Source organism: Triticum dicoccoides, chromosome 2A (assembly GCF_002162155.2).
Source record: "Triticum dicoccoides isolate Atlit2015 ecotype Zavitan chromosome 2A, WEW_v2.0, whole genome shotgun sequence".
NCBI lineage: Eukaryota > Viridiplantae > Streptophyta > Magnoliopsida > Poales > Poaceae > Triticum > Triticum dicoccoides.
This window is the reverse complement of record NC_041382.1, coordinates 118,688,073-118,713,299: the sequence shown is the minus strand read 5'-3', so window position 1 is coordinate 118,713,299 and position 25,227 is coordinate 118,688,073.

The window sequence follows — 25,227 nt, the reverse complement described above, 5'->3', positions numbered from 1 at the left end:
TATTCGGCGTGAGGTGGTGGGGTTGGAGATGGTAGAATTCGAGAAAAGAGTAAAGAAAGCCGCTCGCCGGCAGGCCAAAGCCGCGGAGGAAGTGCGACCTGAAGACGACGCGCTGGCCGTCCTCTGGCACCGGCGAGATCTCCCTTTTGGCAGGAACACGCACCTCCACATTCACCACGCGAGAAAGCCGGCGCGTCTGGCGGAGGAATTCGAGGTGGTCGACGTGGACATTTGAGCCATCCCAGTCGCCTCGAGCCATTGCTTGTGGTTGTTTTGTGGCGGCGCGGCGAGGTCACGCGACGGGGAGGCCACAGCGATGCGGAGAAGTCAAGCGACAACGAGCTGCAGCAGTGTCTCGACAGCGGACAGCTAGACAGCATAGCACAGCACAGTGATGAAACGAATGAGAAATAAGATGAAGGGCGAGGAGGGCGCGCATGCATTCTGCCACTCCCTCCCCCCTAATTATAGGCCTGCAGCTGCGGAGCCGAGGAGGCAAGATGTGGGGGACGTGGGATTAACTGCGCCCATGCCCCCCATGACCCCGCGAATTCCGAGCCTTAACGCCGCGTGATTAATGAACCCGAGAAGGGCAACTGTCTGCCTCAGCCGCGACAGATCTACGTACGCGTCGAGGCCCTGTAATGGCGGCTCGGGCCTGCAGCGACGTCCCGTCGCGTGCGGGGGTGGTAGGCCGGCCTGGTCAGCTAGTGATACATGGCAAGCGAGCAACGGGCGGCAGGCCCGTGACACGGTGACAACAACCCGATGCCTTCCGTGCTGATTCGAATTCTCTAGGCGGCTGGCCTAGCCTTGGTCGGCTCCTGACAGACGGCATCACTAAAAGCCGGATGAAGCAAGAATACAAGATCACTGGGAGTAGGAAGCTGCTGAGGCTCCTCGATTTTAAGCTGCGGCTCCCCTCCAGCTTCAGGGACTACTATTGGAGGGATTGACTACGGGTAGCCTCATGGGCACCCCATAGCTTTTTAATACATCGGGGCTAGCTAAGCCCCTCACACCTTCCAGTCGAACGGCCGACTCCTTGGGACGACTGGTCCAAGGGGCCGACTATCAGAGGATGGCGTGCTCCCAACAGACAGCTCTAGGGAGCCGGCATCTAGCAGGCGGCCCTGCGTCCCCTCAATGTTTGCACCCATTTACTACGATGAGCCGGGGCGTGGCTACAGTATTACCTGTCACCCTCGAATCCAAGACGAGCATGCACACAATGCGGGTGTACCAAGCGGGCACCCCTCGCCCGGCGCGGCACTGTAGTCACGCGGCCTACGTCAGCCACCATGCTCCCATGAGGGGCAGTCGGTACGGCCCGCAGGCGGCGGGCCCTACCTCTCCGCGAGTAACTAGAAGACGGTGAACCCCAAATAGGCGGCTTCAAGGGCCGGCCGACTTCTAGCAGGCAGCCCTCCCTCCTCTCGGAGTCTGCGCACCATTGATCTGATGAGGCAGGGTGTGGTTAAAGTAAGCGCCCGCTAGGCGGCGGAACTATAGCCATGTGCCCCCCGACAAGGCCTTCGTCACCAAGGGCGAGGCTATAGTAAAAGGTAGTTAGCGAGGCCCGCAGGCGGCGGGCCCTGCCTGTCGGTCGAGTCCACGATAGCCGGCAAGACCCACCAGGCGGTGGGTCCTAGCAGCCGACGGAGAAGCCAGCGCCCAGGGATACTGACGGCTGGGTCCTACACCTGGCCGGATTACCATTGTACCCCTGGGGGGTAGGCCTATATAAACCCTCTGGGTTCACCCACACAAAGGTTTCAGCATCCCTACCATCATACATTCACATAGCTAGGGAGGAGTTAGAGCTTGCCTTGCCCTTCTTCCTCCTCTAGCCGAACAGCTCAAGGAGCAACCTTGTAGCCATCGTATTGACATTAGTCATCATGCGGAGACCCCGCAGAGTGATACGTCTCCAACGTATCTATAATTTTTTATTGCTCCATGCTATTATATTATCTATTTTGGATGTTATTGGGCTTATTTTTACACTTTTATACTATTTTGGGGACTAACCTATTAACCCGAGGCCCAGCCCAAATTGCTGTTTTTCCTATTTTAGAATTTCGCCGAAAAGGAATATCAAACGGAGTCCAAACGGAATGAAACCTTCGGGAACGTGATTTTTTGGAAAAAAACATGATCCAGGAGACATGGAGTGGACGTCAAGCAATCAACGAGGCGGCCATGAGGCAGGGGCGCGCCCACCCCCCTAGGCGCGCCCTCCACCCTCGTGGGCCCCTCGTTGCTCAAAAAACGTACTTCTTCCTCCGATATATATCCATATACCCCCCAAACATCCAGGAGCACCACGAAACACTATTTCCACCGCCGCAACCTTTTGTACCCAAGATATCCCATCTTGGGGCCTTTTTCGGAGCTCCTCCGGAGGGGACATTAATCACGGAGGGCCTCTACATCAACTCCATGGCCACTCCGATGATGTGTGAGTAGTTTACCTCAGACCTTCGGGTCCATAGCTAGTAGCTAGATGGCTTCTTCTCTCTCTTTGGATCTCAATACAAAGTTCTCCTCGATTCTCTTGAAGATCTATTTGACGTAATCTTCTTTTGCGGTGTGTTTGTCGAGATCCCATGAATTGTGGGTTTATGATCAAGTCTATCTATGAACAATATTTGAATCTTCTCTGAATTCTTTTATGTATGGTTGGTTTTATCTTTGCAAGTCTCTTTGAATTGTCAATTTGTTTGGCCTACTATATTGATCTTTCTTGCAATGGGAGAAGTGCTTAGCTTTGGGTTCAATCTTGCGGTGCTTGATCCCACTGACAGAAAGGGAAAAGACATGTATTGTATTGTTGCCATCGAGGATAAAAAGATGGGGATTACATCATATTGCATGAGTTTATCCCTCTACATCATGTCATCTTGCTTAAGGCGTTACTCTGTTCTTATGAACTTAATAGTCTAGATGCATGCTGGATAGCAGTCGATGTGTGGAGTAATAGTAGTAGATGCAGAATCGTTTCGGTCTACTTGTCACGGACGTGATGCCTATATACATGATCATGCCTAGATATTCTCATAATTATTCGCTTTTCTTTCAATTTCTCGATGGTAATTTGTTCACCCACCGTAATATTTATGCTATCTAGAGAGAAGCCACTAATGAAACCTATGGCCCCGAGTCTATTTTCCATCATACAAGTTTCCAATCTATTTTATTTTGAAATCTTTACTTTCAATCTATATCATAAAAATACCAAAAATATTTATCTTATTATTATCATCTCTATCAGATCTCACTCTTGCAAGTGGTCGTGAAGGGATTGACAACCCCTTTATCGCGTTTGTTGCGAGGTTCTTATTTGTTTGTGTAGGTACAAGGTGACTTACGCGTGGTCTCCTACTGGATTGATACCTTGGTTCTCAAAAACTGAGGGAAATACTTACGCTGCTTTACTACACCACCCTTTCCTCTTCAAGGGAAAACCAACGCAATGCTCAAGAGGTAGCAAGAAGGATTTATGGCGCCGTTGCCGGGGAGATCTATGCCAAGTCAAGACATTCCAAGTACCCATCACAACTCTTATCCTTCGCATTACATTATTTGCCATTTTCCTCTCGTTTTCCTCTCCCCCACTTCACCATTGCCGTTTTATTCACCCTCTCTTTTTCGTTCGCCTCTTTTCGCTTGCCTCGTCATTATGGCTAGTCCTTTATCCGCTCATTTGTCTCCCGGGTTTGAGGTTCTTCACTTCAAACAAAGACAAGGACAAAACTTAAAAGATTCTTGGTTTAGAATGATGGAATCTTATCGTAATTGCACCCTAGAGGTGAATTTTAGAATTTTGCTTCGCAATTTTTAATTTGGACTAAATATGTCCCATAAACAACTCTTGGACTGCGTTGCCAAATGAAATTTTATCGAAGTCGATCCCAGTATTGCGCATGAAATTATAGAGGGAATAGTGGGGATAGTAACTCAACAAAAGGGGCCTCATCATACCCAGGAAGAAACCTAAGTTTTTGAGAAAATTTGCAAAGTAACAAAAATATTACAAAAATCTCTTAAACCTCTTAGGAGTGTTAGCGGGAATCTTAACCGCATGAATATGTTGATCACTCTTTGTAATAAGTGGTTGGACTCTTTAGATATAAAATTTTCCGAATATGAAGGGAAACGTAAAGAACCTCCCGGATTCCAGCATGACTCCGCCAAAAAATTAAAAGAACGCAATACCTAGATCTTTCCTTGCTTTTATGCCTATCTAGGGGCGTTAAACGATAACGCTTGCTGGGAGGCAACCCAATTTTATTTTTATTTCTTTCTTTTGCTCGTGTTTAGTAATAAATAATTTATCTAGCCTCTGTTTTGGTTGTGTTATTTGTGTTTAATTAGTGTTTGTGCCAAGTAGAACTGTTGGGAAGACTTGGGGAAAGTCTTTTTGATCTTGCTATAAAAAACAGAAACTTTAGCGCTCACGAGAATTCCTGTCATTGTTTACTGGGGAGTGATATTTAGTTAATTCTTTTTGCAGATGATTAATAGATAAATTCCTCACGTCCATCAGTTTATTTTAGAATTTTTGGGGTTTCAGATGTATTCAAAACGTACAGATTACTACAGACTGTTCTGTTTTTGACAGATTCTGTTTTTCGTGTGTTGTTTCCTTATTTTGATGAATCTATGGCTAGTAATAGAGTTTATAAACCATAGAGAAGTTGGAATACAGTAGGTTTAACACCAATATAAATAAAGAATGAGTTCGTTACAGTACCTTGAAGTGGTGGTTTGTTTTCTTTTACTAACGGAGCTCGCGAAGATTTTCTTTTAAGTTTTGTGTTGTGAAGTTTTCAAGTTTTGGGTAAAGATTTGATGGGTTATGGAACAAGGACTGGAAAGAGCCTAAGCTTGGGGATTCCCAAGGCACCCCAAGCTAAAATCCAAGGACACCAAAAATCCTAAGCTTGGGGATGCCCCGGAAGGCATCCCCTCTTTCGTCTTTGTCTATCGGTAACTTTACTTGGAGCTATATTTTTATTCGCCACATGATATGTGTTTTGCTTGGAGCGTCTTGTATGATTTGAGTCTTTGATTTTTAGTTTACCACAATCATCCTTGCTGTACACACTTTTTGAGAGATACACACATGAATTGGAATTTATTAGAATACTCTATGTGCTTCACTTGTATCTTTTGAGCTATATAGTTTTTGCTCTAGTACTTCACTTATATCTTTTAGAGCACGGTGGTGGTTTTATTTTATAGAAATAGTTGATCTCTCATGCTTAACTTATATTATTTTTAGAGTCCTTTAGAACAACATGGCAATTTGCTTTTAGGCATAATAAAAACTTTCATATAAGTGCATTGAATACCAAGAGAAGTTTGATACTTGATGATTGTTTTGAGATATGGAGATAGTGATATCAAAGTTGTGCTAGTTGAGTAGTTGTGAATTTGAGGAATATTTGTGTTGAAGTTTGCAAGTCCCATAGCATGCACGTATGGTAAACGTTGTGTAACAAATTTGAAACATGAGGTGTTAGTTGATTGTCTTCCTTATGAGTGGCGGTCGGGGACGAGCGATGGTCTTTTCCTACCAATCTATCCCCTAGGAGCATGCGCGTAATATTTGGTTTTTGATAACTTGTAGATTTTTGCAATAATTATGTGAGTTCTTTATGACTAATGTTGAGTCCATGGATTATAGGCACTCTCACCCTTCCACCATTGCTAGCCTCTTCGGTACCGTGCATTGCCCTTTCTCACCTTGAGAGTTGGTGCAAACTTCGTCGGTGCATCCAAACCCCGTGAGACGATACACTCTATCCCACATAAACCTCCTTATATCTTCCTCAAAATAGACACCATACCTACCTACTATGGCATTTCCATAGCCATTCCGAGATATATTGCCATGCAACTTTCCACTGTTCCGTTTATTATGACACACATCATCATTGTCATATTGCCTTGCATGATCATGTAGTTGACATCATATTTGTGGCAAAGCCACCATTCATAATTCTTACATACATGTCACTCATGAGTCATGGCACATCCCGGTACACCACGGGAGGCATTCACATAGAGTCATATATTGTTCTAGTATCGAGTTGTAATCATTGAGTTCTAAATAAATAGAAGTGTGATGATCATCATTAATAGAGCATTGTCCCATGAAAAGGCCAAATAAAAAAAAGAAGCCCCCCCCAAAGGGGGCCATGCTACTATCCTTTTTTCACGCTTGTGCTTCAAAGTAGCACCATGATCTTTATGATAGAGGGTCTCTTGTTTTTTCATTTTAATCTACTAAGTGGGAATTTTTCATTGTAGAACTTGGCTTGTATATTCCAACAATGGGCCTCCTCAACTGCCCTCGGTCTTCATGAGCAAGCAAATTGGATGCACACCCACTTAGTTTCTTTTGTTGAGCTTTCATACATTTATAGCTCTAGTGCATCCGTTGCATGGCAACCCCTACTCCTTGCATTGACATCAATTGATGGGCATCTCCCTAGCCCATTGATTAGCCGCGTCGATGTGAGACTTTCTCCTTTTTGTCTTCTCCTCATAACCCCCTTCATTATATTGTATTCAACCTTTGTGCAATATCCATGGCTCACGCTCATGTATTGCGTGAAAGTTGAAAAAAGTTTGAGATTACTAAAGTATGAAACAATTGCTTGGCTTGTCACCAGGGTTGTGCATGATGAGAGCATTCTTGTGTGACGAAATGGAGCCTGACAAAACTATATGATTTTGTAGGGATGAACTTTCTTTGGCCATGTTATTTTGAGAAGACATGATTTCTTAGTAAGTATGCTTGAAGTATTATTATTTTTATGTCAATATTAAACTTTTATCTTGAATCTTTCAGATCTGAACATTCATGCCAAAATAAATAAAATTACATTGAGAAATATGTTTGGAAGCATTCCACATCAAAAAATTTGTTTTTATCATTTACCTACTCGAGGACGAGCAGGAATTAAGCTTGGGGATGCTTGATACGTCTCCAACGTATCTATAATTTTTGATTGCTCCATGCTATTATATTATCTATTTTGGATGTTATTGGGCTTATTTTTACACTTTGACACTATTTTTGGGACTAACCTATTAACCGGAGGCCCAGCCCAAATTGCTGTTTTTTTGCCTATTTTAGAATTTCGCCGAAAAAGGATATCAAACGGAGTCCAAATGGAATGAAACCTTTGGGAACGTGATTTTTGGAACAAACATAATCCAGGAGACTTGGAGTGGACGTCAAGCAATCAACGAGGGGGCCACGAGGCAGGGGGACGCGCCCACCCCCCTGGGCGCGCCCTCCACCCTCGTGGGCCCTTCATTGCTCCACCGACGTACTTCTTCCTCTGATATATATCCATATACCCCCCCCCAAAACATCCAGGAGCACCACGAAACCCTATTTCCATCGCCGCAACCTTCTGTATCCAAGAGATCCCATCTTGGGGCCTTTTCCGGAGCTCCACAGGAGGGGGCATTGATCATGGAGGGCCTCTACATCAACTCCATGGCCTCTCCGATGATGTGTGAGTAGTTTACCTCATACCTTCGGGTCCATAGCTAGTAGCTAGATGGCTTCTTCTCTCTCTTTGGATCTCAATACAAAGTTCTCCTCTATTCTCTTGGATATCTATTCAATGTAATCTTCTTTTGCGATGTGTTTGTCGAGATCCGATGAATTGTGGGTTTATGATCAAGTTTATCTATGAAAAATATTTGAATCTTCTCTGAATTATTTTATGTATGATTAGTTTATCTTTGCAAGTCTCTACGAATTATTAGTTTGGTTTGGCCTACTAGATTGACCTTTCTTGCAATGGGAGAAGTGCTTAGCTTTTGGTTCAATCTTGCGGTGCTTGATCCCAGTGACTGAAAGGGAAACAACACGTATTGTATTGTTTCCATCGAGGATAAAAAGATGGGGTTCACATCATATTGCATGAGTTTATCCCTCTACATCATGTCATCTTGCTTAAGGCGTTACTCTGTTCTTATGAACTTAATACTCTAGATGCATGTTGGATAGCGGTCGATGTGTGGAGTAATAGTAGTACATGCAGAATGTCCCGAACTGTGCGTCTAAGGTTGATGGTAACAGGAGAAGGGGACACAATGTTTACCCAGGTTCGGGCCCTCTCTATAGAGGTAATACCCTACTTCCTGCTTGATTGCTCTTGATGAATATGTGTATTATAAGAGTTGATCTACCTCGAGATCGTAATGGCTAAAACCCTAGAAGTCTAGCCTATCCGATTATGATTGTCCCCTCTACTAACTAACTCCTCCGGTTTATATAGACACTTGATGGGGCTAGGGTTATACAAAGTCGGTTATAGAGAAAGGAATCTTCATATCCGAACGCCAAGCTTGCCATCCACGCCAAGGAGAGTCCCATCCAGACACGGGTGAGAGTCTTTGGTCTTGTATCTTCATAGCCCATCAGTGCGGCCCATGTCCAACAGGCCGGACGCATGAGGACTGAGGGAGTCCTGGATTAGGGGGTCCTCGGACAGCCGGACTATTGGACTATGAAGATACGAGATTGAAGACTTCGTCCCGTGTCCGGATGGGACTCTCCTTTGCGTGGAAGGCAAGCTTGGCGATTCGGATATGTAGATCTCCTCCCTTGTAACTGACTCTATGTAACCCTAACCCCTCCGGTGTCTATATAAACCAAAGGGTTTTAGTCCGTAGGACAACAACAATCATACCATAGGCTAGCTTCTAGGGTTTAGCCTCTCTGATCTCGTGGTAGATCAACTCTTATAATAATCATATCATCAAGATCAATCAAGCAGGAAGTAGGGTATTACCTCCATCGAGAGGGCCTAAACCTGGGTAAACATTGTGTCCCCGCCTCCTGTTACCATCCGCCTTAGACGCACAGTTCGGGACCCCCTACCTGAGATCCGCCGGTTTTGACACCGACATTGGTGCTTTCATTGAGAGTTCCACTGTGTCGTCACCATAAGGCTTGATGGCTCCTTCGATCATCGGCAACAACGCGATATAGGGTGAGATTTTCCTCCCCGGACAGATCTTCGTACTCGGCGGCTCCGTACTGCGGGCTAACTCGCTCGGCCATCCGGAGCAGATCAAGAGCTACGCCCCTGGCCATCAGGTCAGGTTTGGAAGCTTGAGCTATACCGCCGACATCCGCGGAGACTTGATCTTCGACGGATTCGAACCTATGTCAGGTACACCGCACAGTCACGATGGGCACGATTTAGCTCTACCACCGGACAGTGTTTGGGAGATAACACCTGTATTACTCCGGCCCTCAATTTGGAACAAATCGCGCCGTCCGAGGACGGGTGAATGGACCCCGCCCAGAGGCCACGCACTAAGCGGTGATAGAGCCGAATACCGACTTCACCTCCTACGAGACCTGTGTTGCCAGAGCTTTGGATTCGTCCCCGGCCACGGTCTCCGAACCACCTGCGTCCGTACCTATCAAATCTGATTGGGCGCCCATCACGGAGTTTTCCTCCGCGGATATCTTTCAGCACTCGCCCTTGGGCCATGTGCTAAATTCATTCAAGTCTCTCTCCTTGTCAAGAGGGCCTTGGCCGAACTGTATTCGGCTCGAGTGGGAAGTGGACGAAATTTTTTCCCCACCCACCACCCACTTAATAGCCACTGTCGACGACTTAACCGACATGCGTGATTTCGGCTCCGAGGAAATCGATGGTATGGACGACAATGCGGGAGACAAATAGGAACCACCGCCCGCAGGGTGCTGGACTACCACTTCATCACATGATATATACATGGTGGATACACCCAAAGAAAATGATGACGAGGAACGGGAGGAAGCAGCGAAGGACAATTCCCTCGAGAAGCAACCAAAGCGACGGCGTAAGCGCCGCTCCAAATCCCGCCACAGCAAAAACAGTGATAACAATGCAAGAAAGAGTAACACCCCGGTTGACAGGCAACGACCACATGAACCCAGCGGTGGAGCAGGGTGAACCAACGGAGGGCGAACATAGTACGGAGCCGCTGTTCGGTCACGACGACCCCGAGGGTAAAACTCATCAACATGTCTCCGTAGACATGAATAGTCCGGACGACGATGCACACATCATCCCTGAGAGACACTTGGAACAAGAGAACCTTCATAAAAGGCTCATTGAAACGGCGCGGAGCCTGAAGAAGCAGAAGCAAAGGCTTAAGACCGCGCAGAATACGCTCAACAGCAGATGGAATGAAGTGCTTGACACGGAAGAAAAGTACGGCGGTAATCGCCACACAGAAAGCTATCCATAGCGCAAGCTGTTGCCAGAATTCGACGACGAGGCCTTAGAGCCCACTCAGCCGGAAAATAAAATGGCCGATCAACCGGACCGGCCACCCCGTGGTCGCGACAGGGCGGCTAATGATGACATACACAAGTCAGCACATGACCTACATGAGGACCTGCACAAAAAAGCCGGTTTGACCAGGTCCATTTACGGATCTAGGAAGCGCGTTCCGGCACAGAATCATCGCCGCCCAAATGACTATACTGGCAGAATAATAGTTTGGAATCAAAACCGAACACTACAACCGTCAGACACACCCAAATACACGGGTGCTGCGCACCCCCTATGCTTCACTAATGAGGTACTGGATCATGAATTCCTAGAAGGATTCAAACCCGTGAACATAGAGTCATACGACGGAACAACAGACCCGGGGTCTGGATTGAGGACTTTATCCTTCACATCCACATGGCTCGTGGAGATGATCTCCACTCCATCAAATACATGCCCATAAAATTGAAAGGACCAGCTAGGCACTGGTTGAAAAGCCTCCCCGAAAACTCAATTGGAAGTTGAGAAGAGCTCGAAGACGCTTTCAGGGCTAATTTTCAAGGGACCTATGTCCGACCTCCGGATGCAGATGATTTAAGTCACATAACTCAACAACCCGGAGAGTCAGCCTGAAAGCGTTGGAACAGATTCCTCACTAAGAAGAATCAAATTGGTGATTGCCCGGACGCTGAAGCCTTAGCGGCTTTCATACATAGTGTCCGGGATGAATGGCTTGCCAGACACCTCGGCCAGGAAAAACCAAGGACAATGGCAGCCCTAACAAGCCTTATGACCCGCTTTTGCGCGAGCGAGGATAGTTGGCTGGCCCGTAGCGGCACCAGCGACCCAAGCACATCCGAAGTCAGAGATGGCAATGGAAAACCACAATGCAATAAAAGCAAGTGTCGAATCAACGAAGACAGCCCATACAACACGGTGGGAAACGCTGGATTCACGGGCTCTCAACCTGGTCAACGGAAAAATCCATTCAAAAGCAGCAGAGATGGACCGTCCAGCCTAAACAAGATTTCGGGCAGATTATGTAAGATTCACGGCACCTCCGATAAACCTGCAAATCACACCAACAGAGAATGCTAGATCTTTAAGCAGGTCGGCAAGCTAAACGCCGAACACAAGGGGAGGGAGACACCAAGTGAACATGAGGATGAGCCTCACCAACAAAACACTGGGGGACAGAAAAAATTCCCACCAGAAGTCAAAATAGTGAACATGATTCACGTAACGAAGAGGAGGAGCACACACGCACTCCGAGACATACGCGCCATAGAGACCGTTACCCCCAAGTTCAACCCTTGGTCGGCCTGCCCAATCACTTTTGATCGCAGGGATCACCCGACTAGTATCCGACACAGAGGATCGGCTGCCTTGGTACTAGACCCAATAATTGATGGATACCATCTCACCCGATGGACGGCGGCGGTAGTCTTAATCTGATATATCAGGACACAGTCCGCAAAATGGGGATAGACCAAGGCAATAATACCTTTAAAGGAGTAGTACCAGGCCCAGAGGCCCGCTGCACGGGCTCTATAGTACTAGAGGTTGTATTCGATTCTCCCGACAACTTCCGAAGCGAAGAATTAACCTTCGACATCGCTCCATTCCGAAGCGGCTATCAAGCACTACTCGGAAGAACAGCCTTCACTTGTTTTAATGCAATACCGCATTACGCTTATCTTAAGCTCAAGATACCTGGTCCACGGGGCATCATCGTAGTTAGCAGAAACTCAGAGCGTTCCTTACATGCGGAGGAATGTACAGCGGCTTTCGTAACCGAATACTGAACGACTCCTCCAACCAGAATAAATGATCGGTCGTCAAGACCGCAGACACGGCTAGACGAGTCCGGTGCACCCCTCATTGTAACAGTTCAGATAAACCCGTGATTGGGTCAATGGATATACCCCCATAGGTGGCGCGCTAGGGGCTTCCCGCATGTAGAAAAGGACTATAGTTCGGTTTTACCTTATTTAGATTGAGTTTCCATGGTCTATTAAGAATAACCAATTTTCCGCACGTAGACTTTCACCTAGGTTTTTTCTCTCTTGCAGATGACAATCGTGCTACACCCTTCCAGGACATGACACTATAGAGACACAGGCATAGACGTGCAGCAGGGCCCCGCTCAAAGGATTCTTTCTAGATTAAGACCCTGTGTAAACCTTTCTCACTGTCTCTCGTTGCTTCACGCCCTCCAGATACTTAGTACAACTGAGAGGGATGCTGACGTTATTGGCATTTTCGCCATGTCAGACTGATGCACATACCTAGAAATTCAGGGTTCATTATCAAGGGCTTTGCTCAGCCCGGTATATGTTGTAAAGTCAGAATACCTTAGGGAGTGTTCGGCGTCGCGAGTTTGGCCTTATATGCATCAGCTCCAAATCATGTCTTTGGTCAAATGTTGGGTTTGCCCAGCTCCCGTGTTTTACTACCCTACGTTCCATTCTATCGGCTAAGGTGGCATTGGGAGAACTATTGCGATTGTGCCCTAGTTCATCTGGATGAGCACCTTAGTAGAGAAAGCCGAAAACTGACTGTCATGATAAAGTGCAAGACTGGTCAACAACTCGAGGACTAAGTGGAATCTTCGCGATTCCTCTGCAGTAACGAAGGACCGGTTTCCCTGTCATGTATGTACGCGCACCGTATTCGGAAAAGTGCGGAAGTACCAGGGGCTATATAGTAGCCCCACTATCAAACTCCTATGGCTAATTGAATGTGTTAAAGCAATATAGTCTGATTGCCTTGTTCGCTGCGCTATCACCTCCTTCATGGACCAAGACGTTGGATCAACTATGAATAAGTGCTTTTCCGAACACCCGTGCATTATGTGCGTGGGGGCTGAAGCCGACGACTGCAAACTTTCAGGTTATATACTTACATAAACGGCCACACAGGAGGCATCATAATACCTTCAGGCAATAAATACAGCCTATATAATTCAAATATTATTATTCTTACAATGGGGATACATGTCACTCGAACATGACACTCTTCGAGCACTGAGCCTCTATTAAACGAGCGCCTTCTAGGACTTCTTCTAAATAGTGCTCGGTCGAGACCTGGCCTACGGCCGGACCCCGGGTTGCAATAGCGGTGGCATCCATCTCCGCCCAGTATGTCTTAACACGGGCAAGAGCCATCCGCGCACCCTCTATGCACGCCGACCTCTTTACGACATCGATATGCTGTACAACACTAAGGAATCATTGCACTAAACCAAAATAACTATTCGGCTTTGGTCCTTCCGACCAAAGATGATCCACGACAGACCTCATGGCAAGCCCGGACAACCTATGGAGCTCAGCCCACTCGGCCATTTACTCATTTAACAGCAGCGGAGACATCGGAGCACTGAACTACGACTAGAAAAACTTCTCCACTTCGTGATCTTCTTGATCTTTGAAAAACATAGTCGCATCAGCAGCACTCATTGCCAAGTCCGCATACGCGTCTGCAGCACTCCATATTCGATCCAGAGGGGCATACTTCGGATCTCCGAACTTCGTCCGCAACAAAGAGGGCTTCCCAGTCGTGATATCTCCGGCTTGATGGAGCTCCTCCTCTGTCGCTCTGATTTTAGAACGGTTTTCCTTGGCTGCCTCCACGGCTCTCTCCAGGTCAGCCACTGTCACTTGGCTTTCCCTTTCAAGAAGCTCATATCAGCCGGTGACACATTTCAGCTCAACATCCATCTTGGCTATTTCATCTCCTTCAGGGCAGCCGCATCACTTCTCCTGGCTTGTTCCTTGGCCCGGGCAAGTTCCGCCCGAAGGGTCTCCACGGCGGCAGCTCCATCTGCGGTCAAAACGTATTATAGATACTAGCATCATGCTCCTCTTAATACTTGCTGACCACCCGAAAATACATACCCCGTGCCTCGTCAAGCCGCTTGTTCACAAGCGCAATGTCGGCATCTCCCGCGTCTAGTTGCCGGCTCAGTTCGGCCAGCCACCAAACCATCCGCTGCCTGCACATGAAAGCAGTGCGATTATTACATGGGAATATGACCCTCTGTTTGTTGCCTCAGGTCAGCAACCAGAGTCTCAGGGGCAACTATCTGTATAGAGCACACCTAGCGTGTGCGGTACCGTCTAAATTTCACTTTGTGTACCTCAAAGCCTTTTAGCAGGCTCGTAAAAGCTTCATGCAACCCACTCTTGGCGGATGAGATCCTTTCAACCACAATACCCATTAAAGTACGATGCTCCTCTGAGATAGCCGCTTGCTCCAAAAGATCCGTCAGTACGTCCGGTTGCAAACCGGGCAATCCCGGAATCTTTCTGTGACTCCCCTTAGGAGTCGAATATTCCGGACTTCGGGTGGCCGAAGGGTCACCTTCTGGCCTTGGCGGATCAGGAGAAATCCTCCGTGATGACACCTCAGGGTCATCCGCCCCAGGTGGCGGGGAGACAAGGGGAGGTGTTTCTCTCTCCATCATCTCTGGAAGAAGATCCCCCGAAGACGAACTCTGTCGGGAGGAGCTACGATCCGGACTGCAAGACATATGTCTTGGTTATTGTCCGCAGAGATAAAGCAATATATATTTACCAAAAGTGCTTTTGTTCACATACAACTCGGTGGAGGGCTGATCCCCTTGAGGGCACTATGCGGAAGGAATGCCCTCCGGGTTAGGGCCCCCTGGCGAGGGTTTCTTCTCTCGTTTGGATACCCTTGTTTCCAAGTCTTTAGGATCGGTCCTTTTTCTTCCTTGGGGAGAGGGAATTTCATATTCTTCTCCCTGATTATCCTCCTTCGTGGAGGTACTAATTCCCCCGGTTTGGATGAGTAATGTGTAAGGCTCGCTTTCGGCTTCTTCATCTCTTTGTTTATCTTCCCCAGAGGGCACTTGATAAGGTGCGTACTCCAGTATCCTGGCTAGTACAGGATCCGACAAGCCCTCGGGAAGGGGGGCCGAACACCTGATCAACTTTGCCTTTCTTACCCAGTCCTGGCCAAGAGCAATTCTTTCAGAATTATGTTACGGCAAATTAAAAGACTGTGTTCGGTCGTGCAAATACTTACCTGGGTATCTGGACGATTACAGTTGAGACCCGCATCCTCGATGGTGTCCGGACACTTTATTCATGATCCGAAGAACAATCCATACATCTCTTCAAGCGTCACGTAAGAGAACTACTGAATAGTTCGCGGTCCTTCCAGGTTGAACTCCCACATACGGGGGGATCGACGTTGGCATGGTAGGACCCGACGAACTAGCATAACTTGCACTACTTTGACGAGATCGACATTGCTCCTAAGGAGATCTCAGATGCGACTTTGCAATGTCGGCACGTCATTAACCGGCCCCCAGTCTAGCCCCTTGTTGACCCATGATGCCAGTTGTGGTGGGGGGCCCGAACGGAAGGCGGGGGCAGCCACCCACTTAGTACTTCGGGGAGCAATGATGTAAAACCACTCCCGCTGCCATAAGTTGGATATCTCCGGGAAGGAACCCTTTGGCCATGGGGCATCAACGCCTTTGATTATTATGGCACCTCCGTATTCTATGTTTCGCCCATTGATCATCTTCGGCTTCACATTAAAGGTCTTGAGCCATAAGCTGAAGTGTGGGGTGATGCGGAGGAAGGCCTCACATACGACGATAAACAACGAGATGTGAAGAATGGAATCCGGGGCTAGATCGTGGAAGTCGAGCCAATAATTGATCATGAGCCCTCTGACGAAAGGATCAAGACTAAAGCCTAGCCCTCGGAGGAAGAGGGAAACAAATATGACACTCTCATTGGGTTTGGGAGTGGGGATGACCTGTCCTCGGGAAGGCAGCCTGTGCGAGATTTTAGCAGTCAGATACCTGGCCTCCCTTAGCTTCTTGATGTCCTCCTATGTGAAAGAGGTAGCCAACCACCGGCTCTGATGGTTGGATCTGGACATGATTGAAGGTCTGAAGCGCTTTGCATGAGCCTTGGGTGTTGGAACTCGGGTGGGGGAAGGGAGGGATTACGCGTGATAAGAAAAGGACAGGCTTTGGCCCCTTTATAAAGAGGGCGAATATCAAGCGTCCTCCGCGTGGCCGTTTGGAACTTGCCTAAAATCGAGGAGTCGTACTAACGAGCACAATTGGGTTACCCACACCCATATTGATGAGAATCCCGTGATAAGGGGGATACGATCTCTGCTTCGACAAGACGTGCCAATAAAAAAGCCTCACAACACATGCAGTGGCGGGCAGGGGAAAACGGTTCGAATAATTACCGAGGCCATGGCGTGATGTCACATTATGAAAAGTTGTCAGCAGATTAGATTCGTGGAAATATTATACTCTCTACGGTGGTATGTGGAATTCTTTTTGTAGAGCTGGACACTATCCTGGTGTTCAAAATCTTCTACGGAGTATTCGGAGGAGGAACCCGCCTTGCAATGTCGAAGACAATCTACATGCCGGACTCATCATCATTGAAGCCTGGTTCAGGGGCTATTGAGGGAGTCCTAGATTAGGGGGTCCTCGGACGGCCGGAATATATACTTTGGCCGGACTCTTGGACTATGAAGATACGAGATTGAAGACTTCGTCCCGTGTCCGTATGGGACTCTCCTTTGCGTGGAAGGCAAGTTGGCGATTCGGATATGTAGATCTCCTCCCTTGTAACCGACTTTGTGTAACCCTAACCCCTGCAGTGTCTATATAAACGGAGGGTTTTAGTCCATAGGACAACAACAATCATACCATGGGCTAGCTTCTAGGGTTTAGCCTCTCTGATCTCGTGGTAGATCAACTCTTGTAATACTCATATCATCAAGATCAATCAAGCAGGAAGTAGGGTATTACCTCCATCGCAAGGTCACGAACCTGGGTAAATATTGTGTCCCCCACCTCCTGTTACCATCCGCCTTAGACGCACAGTTCGGGACCCCCTACCCGAGATCCGCTGGTTTTGACACTGACAAGGACCCCTTAGTCTAGGACTCCCTCAGTAGTCCCTGAACCAGGCTTCAATGACGAGCTGCCCGGTGCGCAGATTGTCTTCGGCATTGCAAGGCGGGTTCCTCCTCCGAATATTCCAACACAGTCTTTGAATACAACGAACGTGTCTGGATCTACAAATCAAGTACCACACACCACCACAGAGAGTATAATATTCCACGAGTCCAATCTCCTGACAACTTTTTTATAACATGACATCACGTCCCTGCCCGGTCATTATGTTGAACTATTTTTTAGCCTGTCGCTCGATCTTTCGAGACGCGGTTTTATTGGCATGCCTTGTCGAATCAGAGAACATGTCCCCTTATTGCGGGATTCTCATCAATACGGGCATGGGTATCGCAACCGTTCTATTGGCATGATTCCTTAGGAATAGGCAGGTTTTAAGGCCTAGGAGGAGGCGTTCGATATTCATCGCCTTTATAAGGGGCTGCGACCCGGCTTTCTCCTTTACGCCAACCTTTTCCTCAACCTCTCCAACCTTGAGTATCCGCACCCAAGGTTCAATCTAATTGCCTCGAGCTTCCCAATCATTTCCGGACCTAGCCCTCAAGGCTGGTGGGTGGCTTCCTCTGTCACAGAGGAGGATATTGCGAAGCTCCGGGCGGCAAGGTACCTGACCGCGGAAATCCCCCACAGGCTCCCTGCTTAAGGGCAGGTTATTCCTACTCCCAGATCTGGCGAGAGGGTTGTATTCATCTCCCACTTCCTCTGATGGCTAGGGTTCGCTCTTCACCCCTTTGTTCGAGGGATCATGTTCTATTACGGGCTAGATTTTCACGATCTAGCCCCGGACTCTTTTCTTCTCACCTCGGTGTTGATCGTCATGTGCGAGGCCTTTCTCCGTATTCCCCCAAACTTTGGCTTATGTCTCAAGACCTTTAATGTGAAGCCAAAGGTGATCGAGGGGATGCAAGAGGAGTGTGGCGGAGCCACGGTGAGCAAGCTCACCAACGCTCTTTGGCTAAAAGGATCCTTCACAGAATCTTCCAACTTATGGCAGCGGGAGTGGTTTTACATCACTGAACCCTTTGGTACCAAGTGGGAAGCTACACCTGCATTCCGATCCGGCCCTCCAATTCAGCTCGCATCATGGATCAACAAGGGGCTGGACTGGGGATCAATTGACGAAGTGCATACTCTACAGAGTCGCATCCGGAGTCTCCTTGAGAAGGACACCGATCTCATCGACGTGATTCAAGTAATGATAGTCCGTCGGGTCCTCCCGTGCCAGTAACGGCCCCTCCATATGTGGGAGTTTAATCCGGAAGGAACACGAACCCTTCAGCACTTCTTCGGCATGACGCACAGAGGAATTTGGAAGTTATTTTTCGGGACATGAAAACAGTGGCCGGACACTACCGAGGACATCGGCCTTGACTGCAACCATCTAGATACCTCGGTAAGAACTTGACTCCCGAACACAGCTTAATTAAATATCCCGTGATAAGATACTGAGAAAACCATCTTTTTCCAGGGTTGGACGAAGAAGGCGGAGCGAATTAGGTGTTCGGCCCCTCTTCCCGAAGACTTAGCTAGTCCTGTGCTAACAAGGATGCTTGTCCCGGCACCATTCCAGGTGCCGGTGAGAGAGGACAATGAGGAGAGCAGGAAGGCCAAAGGTGGCATCCCTTCCGAAGGTACACCAAACACTGTGTTCGGGGAGATTAAGGTTCCCTCTTCCGAAGATAAAAGAGTAGGAGAAGTTGATATCCTCTCTCCCCATGGTAAGAAAAGGGCCGCCTCCGAAGGTTGGGAGGTAAAGGATCCTAAGCAAGGTAAGATACTCCAATCAGGCGGTTCGGGCTCGGAAGACGACGTTGTCGCACAGTTCCAACGTCAGGGCGAGCCTTTAGCCGAATTGTAAGTGAACAAGGGTGTTTTAAACATATCTCGTTCCTTTTCCTGTCACAAGGGTAACATCTAGACTACATGTTTTGTAGTCCGGTACGCAGTCTTCCTCAACAATCCTCTTCGGGGGATCTTCTTCTGGAGGTGATGGAAAGCGAGACGCCTCCGTAGGATTCCTCGCCCAATAGGGCGGGCGACTTCGAGGTGTCGTCCCGGAGGATCTCTCTCGATCATCAAGTGGTGCAGAGGATAATCAAGGCAACGCCCCAAGATGAAACTTCGGTCGCCCAGGGTCCGGGGAGTGCGGTCCCTATGGGAACCACCAATAAAGGCCCCGGACTATCCGGTTTACAGCCGGAGACAACTCTAGGGTCGGACAAACATATCCCTTCAAAGTGAGTCCGTATTCCCACAGCTGCTTCCCGGGGTTCGGAGGCGCCAAATACACTGATGGACATGTTGCGATATTCGTCCGTCTCAGAGGAACATCATACCTTGATGGGTACGGTGGTTGAGATGATTATGTCCGTGAAAAATGGATTGAATGAAGCTTTCACGGGCCTGCTAAGAGACTTCGAGGTACGTAATGTAATATTTTCGAGTGTGCTCTATACGCAAAATGCACCTGTGTATAGATAGTAGCCCCTGAGACTCTGGTTGGCGTCCAAAGGGAGGCAATCAGAGGATCGAAAAAGATATGCCCAGGAAATAATCTAATTAATTGAAACACAGGCTATTACATCCATGATGATTGCCCACGCTATAGAGGTTGTAGGTCTGGAGTAGAAACTTGATGTGGCGGATGACAACATCGTGCTTATTAACAGGCGGCTCGACGAGGCGCAAGGTATGTCTTGAGGAGGTCAGTGTATGCATGTATAATAACATGAGCACGAAGCTAAGAGTTATATACTGGGCCATGCATGACTGCAGATAGTGCTGCCGCGGTGGAAGCCCTTCAAGCTGAACTTGCCCGAGCTAAGGAGAAAGCCTGGATGAGTAATGTGGCTGCCAAGAAGGCAGCTGATGAGTTAAAAGCCGAACAGGCTGCTCGGCACCAGTGCGAGGAGCGAATGTGTACCATGGCTCGCAAGCTAAAGGAAGCCACTGTTCGATGCGAGTTCCTTGAGAGGGATAACAAAGCCAAAACGGCCGATCTTGACAATGCCTTGCAAGAGGCGAGGGAAGCATGATCTGAGTCTAGGGTGGCTCGGGAGGAGATCTGGCAAGCTGGGAAGAAAGCGGCCGGTAAGTCCTTCTTATTACAGACTAAATTCGGCGATCCGAAATATGCCCTGCTTAATCAAATGTGGAGCTCTCCAAACGCATTGTTGGACTTGCCGAAGAGCGCCTCCGATGCAGTGCAATTTTACCAAGCACAAGCAGGGTATGCAACGGAGAAGCTTTTCTGGACACAATTTGGCATGCCAAAGCGCCCACTGTTGCCGAATGAACAGATGGCCTAGTGGGCCAAGCTCCACAAGATATGCGGTTCTGCCATCAAGGACGCCGTGGTCCGGCTATGGCCGACTGAGCCAATTTCGAATAATTATTTTGGTTTGGTGCCATGACTTATGGTTATGGTGCCGCGTATCGACGCCGTGAAGCGATCGGCATGCATTGAAGGTGCACGGATGGACTTTGCCCGTGTCAAGACGTATTGGGCGAAGATGAAGGCCACCGATATTGCAGCGAAGAGTCCACCCGGGGGCAAGGACAAACACATGCCAGAGCATTATTTTCAAGATGTCCTTGAGGGCGCCCGCTTAATAGAGGTTCAGTGCTCAAAGGATATGGTCTTCGAGTGAATGTGCTAAATTGTAAAAACAATGTTATGATATTTTAAGGCTATGCCTAAAAGTTTTGGCTCCTCCTGTGCGGCGGTTTTTGTATAATCTGAAAGTTTTCCAGTCGTTGGCTTCAGCCCCCTCGCATAAAATACTAGGGTGTTCGGAAAAGCACTTGATCACTCTTGACCCAACGTCTTGGTCCATGAAGGAGGTGTCAATGCGGCAAACTAGGCAATTAGACTATAGGGCTTTAACACTTTCACTTAGCCATCGGAGTTTGACTGTGGGTCTATGATATAGCCCATGGTATGTACGCAACTATCCGAATACGGTGTGTTACATAGGTGACCGGAAGAACTGTCCTTCATGTAATACGGGAGGAATCAAGAAAGATTCTGATAAGTCATCGAGTGGTTGACCATCTCTCGCCGCATCATGGCAGTCAATTTTCGGCTTTCTCTACTGAGGTGCTCATCCGGATAAACCAGGACACAATCGCAGTAGTTCTCCCTTTACTACCATAGCCGATAGAGCGGAACGTAAGGTAGTAAACACAGGAGTCGGGCAACCCAACTATTGACCAAAGACATGATTCAGAGCTGATGCATATAAGGCCGAACTCGTGATGCTGAAGTGTGCTATAAAGTTGTTCGGACTTGCCGGCAATTTGTTTGTTCCCATATTGAGCCCCTGGCAATTTGTGCCAAGGTGTGTGTGTGAAACAACCGAAGAAGCAAAAATTCAGTTTTTAGAAAAAATGAATACTAAATACAGATTATGTTCACTGGAACCTGATTGATATGTCAATTGCCATTTTATAGATAATAACGCCACGACCAAGTCTATTTGACATGCCGGTGGTCGAAGGCTAAGGGAGAAGGCACTTTACAGGATCTAAATAGAGAGTGTGGTCTACTAAGAATTACTTGGACCTCCTGTCACACGTCTGCGTTATACCTTGCCTCGACGAAAGGACTCCTTAACAGGAATAGCCTTTGGGTAGGTGAACGAAGCCGAACTCTGAAAGATTCCGTGAGATGACCAGTCTTTGAGCCACCTGCGGTAAAAGATAAAAAATAGTTAGAAAAGAAAAGGAGGCTATGGGAGAGCTTGTAGGCATGTCCGTATTGTGCCTTTGACGATGACCAGGGTATTCTAAGTACATCATTATGTACGTGCGGTACAAACTTGACGGGTATATGAGGCGAACGATGGAGGCTGAACTGCTAATCCAGCTCTGAGATTGATCGGGCCCATTTAATAGAGGCCGGCAGCTTAATGGCTGATGAGATATGCGGCTTGATGAGGCCGCTTGGTACTTCGATTGTGGTAGCCGTAGTATGACCCTCCGTACGGAGGGAGTATTCCGTATTTCCATTTATTGTTATAACACTACATGGACCAGGCATCTTAAGTTTTGCGCGAGCGTAGAGTGGGACCGCATTAAAATGAGCAAGAGTGGTACGCCCCAGAAGTGCATGGTAGCTACTGCGGAACGGGACAATATCAAAGGTCAAGCCTTTGCTTCGCAAGTTGTTCGGCGAACCGAAAACGACATCCAATGTGACAGAGCCCCTACAGTGAGCTTCTACGCCAAGTACTACTCCCTTGAGGATAGTTGTGGTGGGCTTGATTCTTGAAGGATCGATGACCATTTTGCAGACAATGTCTTGGTAGAGTAGATTAAGGCTACTGTCGCCATCCATAAGGACTTTCGTGAGATGGAACCCATCGATAATTGGATCGATAATCAGAGCCGCCGAACCTTCGGGACGGATATGGCGAAATTTTGGGGGGAACAGCTCTATGGCATATGCGTCCCTTAGGTACGGCTGCGCTCCCCTGTAGGGGTGTGCGTCACGTATACCATGTTTACGGCTTTTACTTCGGGGGAATTGTTTCTGACCCCCGGTATTCAGCTGGCGAGTCTCTTTGTCATTGCTGTCACCGGGCGGCCCCTTCCCCTTGTGTTCGGCATTAAGCTTGTCGGCTTGTTTGAAGACCCAACAGCTTCTGTTGGTGTGAGTAGCTGGTTTATCGGGGGTGCCATAAATCTGGCATGGCCGATCCAATATTTTGTCTAGATTGGATGGTCCATCTCTATTTTCCTTGAATGGCTTTTTCCGTTGACTGGGTTTGGAGCCGCGGAATCCGGCGTTGACCACCGTGTCTTGTGTTCTTTCATTATGATTGCGACATTTGTGCTTATTGCGTCATGGTTTGCCGTTGCCGTCTCGAACTTTGGAAGTGCCCGGATCGCTGGCGTTGTTGCTTCTACGAGCGAGTCGGCTGTCTTCTCCTGTGCAAAAGTGGGTCATTAGAGCGGTAAGAGTTGCCATGGATTTTCGTTTTTCTTGACCGAGGTGGCGGGCGAGCTACTCATCCCGGACGTTGTGTTTGAAGTCTGCTAGGGCTTCGGCGTCCGGACAATCGACAATTTGGTTCTTTTTAATTAGGTATCTACTCCAAAGCTTCCTGGCTGACTCTCCGGGCTGCTGGATGATGTGGCTTAAGTCATCGGCATCTAGTGGCCGGACATATGTCGCTTGGAAGTTATCGCGAAAGGCGTCTTCTAGGTCTTCCCAGCTACCAACGGATGTAACGCCCCGAACACACCTGCCGGTGGTCGTTACTCCTGGTGGGATCTAGACTGGCCCCACAGATCAATACTAGTCTTTTCTGCGCACTTTGTCCTCACTCGTGCGCACCCGGGAGGAACTTCCCAGTCGGTCACCCATCCTAACACTACTCCAAGCTGAGCACGCTTAACTTTGGAGTTCTGTCCGAATGGGCTCCCAGAAAAGAAGGAATTCCTTATTGATATGAGTAGTCTATCATCCCTAATAAGCCAGGCTATCACATACACCCCCACTCAGAGGAACCGACGTCCTCGTCGGGCCACATGAACGTTCCCTCTTGGCACAAACGTTTGTGCTTCCAGTCCGGTACATGTGCCATGCCGGGTGCCACGACGGGTCACAAACGTCATGAACAACATGACCACACACCTGTCCGCAACCATCCGTGTAGCCGCGAGGGTCGGCTCTGATACCAACTTGTAACGCCCCGGACACACCTGCCGGTGGTCGTTACTCCTGGCGGGATCTAGACTGGCCCCACAGATCAATACTAGTCTTTTCTGCGCACTTTGTCCTCACTCGTGCGCACCCGGGAGGAACTTCCTGGTCGGTCACCCATGCTGACACTACTCCAAGCTGAGCCTGCTTAACTTTGGAGTTCTATCCGAATGGGCTCCCAGAAAAGAAGGAATTCCTTATTGATATGAGTAGTCTATCATCCCTAATAAGCCAGGCTATCACAATGGAGTTCTCTAGAAGGTTGTTTAGCTTGTGTTGTGCTAGTCCCTTTAGTTTTAATGGGAGGTATTTGATGGCGTGGATATCATCTCCGCGGGCCATGTGGATATGGAGAAGAAAATCTTCAATCCATATCGCGGGATCTGTTGTTCCATCGTATGATTCGATATTCATGGGTTTAAACCCTTCTGGGAATTCGTGCTCCATTACTTCATTAGTGAAGCAAAGAGGGTGTGCGGTGCCTCTATATCGGGCCACAACGCGACGTAGCTCAGATGGAGTCCGTCTGCTGCATTCTGCCCGTGCATGATTAAGCTTGTCACGTCTGAATAGATAGTTGTTGCCGCGTGTCGGGGCACACACCCGTGATCCGTAGATCGATCTGGTATGTCCAGCTCTACTGTCGAGGTCCTGCCGAAGGTCATATGTATATGCTCAAGCTATTTTATCCCTGCCTTTATAGCGAGGTAGTACCGGCTAGTGTTCGGCTTGAGTTGTTGCTTTGTTCCGGCCACGTGGTGGTCGGTCAGCCGCATTGTGCACTGATGGCACGGGCTCCAATGCCTCGTCATCGAATTTAGGTAGTAATTTGCGCTTGGGGTAACTTTTGAGTGGTCGCTCGAGGTCGTATTCCTCGGCTGCCAGGACGTTAGTCCATATATCATTGAGCAGATCTTGATCAGCTTGAAGCTATTGCTGCTTGTTTTTCATGCTCCTTGCGGTGGCTATTAGCCAGCGCTTAATGCGCTCCTGCTCAAGAGGTTCCTCAGGCACGATAAAATCCTCGTTGCCGAGGCTCACCTCTTCCTCGGAGAGCGGAAGGTAGTTACTGTCCTCTGAGTCTTCGTTCATGGCCTGTACATCAGGGCTAACTCGCCCATCTTCCCATCTGTCCTGTTCGGAGGTTGGCTTAGCAGGGTCTTCATTTTCTTCGGCATCGTCAAGAGTATTGTTTGTGCCGGTATTGATGTTTTTTCCGCCGCATGGCTTAG